Source organism: Gracilinanus agilis, chromosome 2 (genome assembly GCF_016433145.1).
Source record: "Gracilinanus agilis isolate LMUSP501 chromosome 2, AgileGrace, whole genome shotgun sequence".
NCBI classification, from domain to species: Eukaryota; Metazoa; Chordata; class Mammalia; order Didelphimorphia; family Didelphidae; genus Gracilinanus; species Gracilinanus agilis.
In genome coordinates, this window is record NC_058131.1 from 280,015,048 (window position 1) to 280,021,345 (window position 6,298).

General features: G+C 43.1%; 1 pseudogene; it reads right to left on the reverse strand.

Moving 5' to 3' along the window:
• Positions 1 to 641: 641 nt before the first annotated feature.
• Positions 642 to 5,592, reverse strand: LOC123233622 (annotated as a pseudogene).
• Positions 5,593 to 6,298: the final 706 nt, after the last annotated feature.

Genomic DNA, 6,298 nt, shown 5'->3' on the forward strand with positions numbered 1-6,298 from the left:
GGAAGGAAGGAAAGAAGGAAGGAAGGAAGGAAGGAAGGAAGGAAGGAAGGAAGGAAGGAAGGAAGGAAGGAAGGAAGGAAGGAAGGAAGGAAAGAAGAAGAGACAGTATGAGGCTGGTAGGGTTCTGTAGATAGATGGAAGGCAGAACCAATGAGAGAGAGAAATATCAAGACATAAGGAGGTTAGAGACACTTGAAGGTGAGCTTTGCTAGTTCCACAATATTATGCATGGTGGACATACTGCCTACCAACTTGTGGAGTCAGGATCTTCTACTGTATTGATTCTTGGAGCTTCTCATTGTTTCTGTGTTGTTCAGTTGAGGATGATTCTTCATGATCCCATGGACTATAGCACACTTGGCCCTTCTCTCCTCCATCATCTCTTAAAGTTTGTGCAAGCTCATATTTGTTGCTTGCATGGCACTATTTATCCATCTCATCCCCTGGCATCCCCTTCTCCTTTTGCCTTTAATCTTTCCCAACATTGGGGTGTTTTCCAGTAAGTTCTGGCTTCTCATTATGTGGCCAAAGTATTTAGACCTCAGCTTCAGTATTTGACCTTCCAACAAATGATCTGAATTAATTTCTTTTTGTATTGACTTATTTGATCTCCTTGCTGTCCAAGGGACTCTCAAAAGTCCTCAGCACTGCAATTGGAAAGCATCGATTCTGTGGCACGCATCTTTCTTTATAGTCCAACTTTTATTGCCGTGCATTGCTACTGGATAAACCTTAGCTTTGACTGTACAGACTTTTGTCAGCAAGGTGATGTCTCTGCTTTTTAGTATGCTGTCCAGATTTTCCATAGCTTTTCTTCCAAGGAGCAAGGGTCTTTTAATTTCATGGCTGCAGTCACCAACTGCAGTGATCTTTGAGTCCAAGAATATAAAAGCTGACACTTGTTTCCATTTCTTCTCCCTCTATTTGCCAGGAAGTGATGGAACCAATTGCCATGATCTTGGGTTTTTTTAAGTTAAGCTTCAATCTAGCTTTTATACTCTCCTCTTTCACCCTCATCAGGAAGCTTTTTAGTTCTTCTGCCATCCGAGTGGTATTGTGTACCTCTGAGATAGTTAATATTTCTCCTGGCGATCTTAATTCCAGCTTTTGATTCATCCAGCCTGGAATTTTGCATGATGCATTCTGCATAGGAGTTAATAAAACAAGGTGACAATATACAGCCTTGTCATCCTCCTTTTCCAATCTTGGAGCTAATGGCTAACGAATGATTCTTACAAGTGGCATAGAAGGGTGTAGCAGGAGCAATGGCATTAGATGCTGTCTTTGGCAACCTATGTAGGCTGACTCCTATTTTAGTCTACCTCTAGGTCCATGCTCAGAATTATAGAATCTTGGCACTGGAAGGGACTTTGGCAGTCATGTGGTCCAGCTCCCCATCCTAAACTGGAATCTCCTCTATGGAATTCCTGACAGTTGACCATTCTTTCTCTGCTTAAACACTTCCTGTGATGGGAAGCTAATTTTCTCACATGGCAGCCTCTTCTACTGTTTCACAGTTCCATTTGTGAGAAAGGTTTCCCAAAGATTAAAACAAAAAAGGTTTCCTCCCCGCATCTCTAGTTCTGGCCTCTGGAAATATTCAAAACAAGGTTACTCGTCTTTCCACATGAGAACCTTTGATCTTTTTGAAGGTAGCTGTTATATCTCTCCTTTGTCTTCTCCAACTATTCTATGTGGCACTGGAGATGGGTGGCTTCCAAGGTTCCCCATCCCCTCTCACGTTGATCAGGCATTTTCCCAGGGATGACTTATATCTTCTGCACTTTCCAGGATAGGAAATCCACTACACATGGAAACCATGCCTGCTAGTGGTAACAATTCACTCTTGTACAGTATTTTCCTCTCCGTAACCATGTGAGACAAGTATTTTTTTTTAATCCTTACCTTCCATCTTAGAATCAATACTATATATTGGTTCCAAGGCAGAAGAGTGGTAAGGGTTAGGTCATGGGCGTTAAGTGACTTGCCCAGGGTCACCCAGCTAGGAAGTGTCTGAGGCCAGATTTGGACCTAGGACCTCCCATCTCTAGACCTGGCTCTCAATCCACTGAGCCACCCAGCTGCCCCCCATGTGAGACACATATTAAAGGTATTATTCCTATTTTACAGATGGGGAAACTTTCAGAGGGATTGACATGACTTGACCAGTCACATTAGGTTTTGGATACAGCATCAGTATTTGAACTGAAGGTGGCAGTTGGGTGGCTCAATGGGTTGAGAGCCAGATCTAGAGACTGGAGGTCCTGGGTTCAAATCTGACTTCAGATCTTTCCTAGCTGTGTGACCCTGGGCAAGTCACTTAACCCCCATTGCCTAACCCTTACCACTCTTCTGCCTTGGAACCAATATATAGTATTGATTCTAAGATGGAAGGTAAAAGATTTTTTTAAAAATTTAAGAAAAAAAAATTTGAACCGAAGTCTCTCTCGACTCTGAGTCCAGCCTTCTTCTCACCCCACCAGTCTGCTTCTCTTTGGGGGAAGCTTTCTCAGTCCACTCCCTTGAACCCTGGCTCCATGAGCCACTTTCAGGCTCCTCCAGGGATGCCACCAAACTCCTGAGGAGGCTGAAGACTTTTTCTCCTTGGTTTGACCCTTGTGAGGATCCCCGAGATAGCTGTGGTTGGAGGAGGGGTCACATTGAGTTGTCTCAGCACACACACACACACACACACACACACACACACACACACACACACACACCGCCCAGCAGGTAACAAGCAGCCGTCAAGCGTTTATGACAAACTCATCTATCTTGGAAGCAAGGGCCATCATACCGGGAGGCTCGCAAGGGAAGAGAGAGGTAAGGATGCTAGAAAGCAATCAATACATTATTTAACAGTGAGAATGCAAATGACGAAAAATTAATGAAGGCACAGCGGCGGCACCCCCTGGCCCCCCTTCCCTCTCCCCTCCTCAGCTGTGAGATTGCTGACAAATTCTCTGGAAAATATCAAAACAGCCTCCGGCTGGAACCTGCCAGAGTGATGCACCATTATCCATTATTGATGTAAACCTTGACAAGTTTTCTTTTTAAGGAAGGAGAGCGAGGGAGCGAAGCTAATCTGTGTTTAAAGGGATAGGCACTCATTTCCCCCTCCCGGAGGCTGTCTGCCACTAGTGCCGTTGCCAGCTGCTGTCCCCTTCTATCAGGTCTGACCTGCAGGAGACAGCCAGGAGCATCTCCCGCTCCCTCTCCCCAGCCCACCCCAGTCCCCTTCTAGACCCTATCGGAGAAGATCAGACTTGATCTCAGCAGGGAACTGTTCCCTGAGCTTCAGGGCTCTTGATAGGGAGTCGGGGAGAGAAAAACAAAATTGTGCACGTCAGTCTGTCGGTCCAGACTCAAATACTTTGGTGCTCTGGTCCTCAGTTTCCCCTCTATACAACAATGCTTCCCGGGGAGGTTGTAAGAAAACCTGGGATTAGGTTTGAACAAAGGAGGAACCTCCCAGATGTCACAGGATACCAAACCCTGAAATGGGTAACTGGGAATCTCCTCGGGGAAACATTTGAAAACAAAGAATCAGCCCTCTGGGATGATTTGGGAGCCTCATATCTGAGGGTGAGGAGATGGATTAGGGGTCCCTTGAAGTTCCTTCCCATGATAGCCTAATTTTTCTCTTTACAGAGTGAATAAAATGGATAAGTAAGTGTGAAATATTTTATTATTGTTGTTATTAGTATGATGACATTGGCACCTTCTTTATCCAATTATTTTGCAATTTATCCAATTATTTACCTGATTATTTAGCAGTTTCAAGTATACAGAGCCACACTGAGAACAACAAAAACAAACCATAAATCCCATGCTCTTTATTCATAGGAAAACACCTCAAACCTCAGTCTGAGCCTATTTACTCTTACTTTAAGCAAAATTCTAACAAGCTTAGTTGTCCAGTTCTTTAGTTAAAAGCTGATTAGAAGCAGCAAATTAGAAGAGGGGAAGGTGGGGGGCCACTACAGGCAAATGCAAAAACGGTGTGAGAAGTAATGATTGGCTTCCTGAATGTAAAGCAAGACATAAAAAAGGCTGTAAAAAGTAACCACAAGAATTCAAAAAATATAGCAGTCTAGAGCCATTTATCATAAAGCTCAAGAGCCCTGTGCACCTGGAAACATCACCATAGAGTATAACAGCATACAAATAGAATGGACATCTTACCAAAAAGTCATAGAATGTCAGAGATAGAAGGGACCTTTGAGGTGACTTAGTCAAGAGAAAGGAGGAAACTAAAAGCCAGAATGGCAAAATGACTTGCTCAAGGTCACTCAGTTATATAGAGATGACTGACTGAGTTTATGATTCATTTCTCCAGATCATAATTTGGATCTAAGGGAGCAATGAATAATGAAGGAAATTGTTGTTGTTCCATCATTTTTCTGCCAGTTTTGCCTCTTCATGACTCCATTTGGGGTTTTCTTGGCAAAGATATAGAAATGGTTTGCCATTTCCTTCTCCATTTCATTTGACAGATGAGGAAACCGAGGCAAACAGGGTTAAGTGACTTGCCCAGGGTCACACAACTAGTAAGGATCCAAGGCTAGATTTGAACTCTGGAAGATGAATCTTCCTGACTCCAGGCCCTGCACTCCATCCCCTGAGCCACCTAGCTACCCCAGCAAAGGAAATAGAGATCCATTATAACAAGGCTTCTCTCTCTCTCTCTCTCTTTTTTTTTTTTTAACATCTACCTTCCACCTTAGAATGGATACTAAGTATTGATTTCAAGACAGAAGAGCAATAAGGGCTAGGCAATTAAAGTCAAGTGATTTGCCCAGGGTCACACAGCTAAGTAGTGTGTGAGTCATATTTGAATCTAGAACCTTCCAGCTCTAGACCTGGCTTTCTACCCCCTGAGCCACCTACCTGCCCCCCATCAAGGGTTCTTAATGTGGGGTTCCCAGCAATCCTAGGGATCCATTGATATGTTTCATGTGTTCTATAAAAATCTCTTTTTTTGAACAATCTCTAGTCAATTTAGCATTTTCTTCAATGATGAATGTAGGCAACAAACATCATTCTGAGAAGGAATCAACAGGCTTCACCTGCCAGACTGCCAAAGGGGTCCACGATAAAATAAGGATTAAGAACCTAAATTGCCCCCCAAGAAAAGCTTTGACTTGGAGTCACGGGAAAGGGAACCTTACCTGTGGAGAGTCAGAAAGAAAGGGAGGTTATGAGAAAGCCAAACAAGAGCAGGGAATATGACAACTCCCTAAGGTACAGCGATAAAAGATTGTGTGAGCCAGTGCCAGGGACCTATCAAATAGAGGGACACGAACACAAAGATGGGATGAATATTTGATAAATGTCACTGTCCAGGTTCTCGGCGGCCCAGACATCATCCCTCCCCAGTGGGGCTGATGGGTCCTTGACAGCACAGGGCTGCCTAAACCCCATCACCGAATACCTTGTCCCCCCATCTCCTGACTCCAGCACAAGCCAGAGAACCGGTCGGCCAAAAGTCCTCATTGGCGCTGGGTTCCATTGTAACCAAAAATCCTTGAAATACCAGGTGCCGGGATAAAACTTCCTGAGCCTGATGCCTTCTGGGAATGCTGTGGCCATCTTAAATTAACACTGTTATCCTTCACTTCTTTGGCATTACTGGCAAATGAGCTGTAAACTTTCCAGATTACTGAAGCTTAACCTTTAAGTGATGAAACTTATTTATATTTTAAGCTTTTGGGATAGGAATGTTTTTTTAAATGCATCACACACTTCCTTGCCTTCCGAAACAGTATACTGAGTAGACAGAACATATTTTAACTTTCTTCTCAAAGCGAAATAGAAACATGGATTCTGGTCCCAGCTCTTCAATAACCAACTCTATGACCTTGGACATGTCAGATCTTTGCTTGAGGCTTCAGCTTTTCCTCCAGCTAGAAGATGGCAGGTATTGGTCTAAATGATCTCTAAAGTCACTTGCTGCTCTGACATTCTGTAACCTAAGTTTTCATTTTCATTCTCCCAGGGCCAATGTTTGATGGTTCTTATACTGTTGTTAATCATGGAAGAGATGTGACATATAGATGAAAGAATTAATTATAGATCAGTGAGAATGTAGACACGGAGCAATTCATATTGTATGTCCTCAGAAAAAGCTAATTGATGCCTAAAAGTAAAATACTGGCAATATAATTTGGAAGGAGAATCTTAAGATAAGAGAAATTATACTCTTTAAAAAAAAAAACAACCTTACTTTCTCTCTTACAATCAATATTGTGTATTAGTTCCAAGGCAGAAGAGCAATAAGGGCTAAGAAATGGGGGTT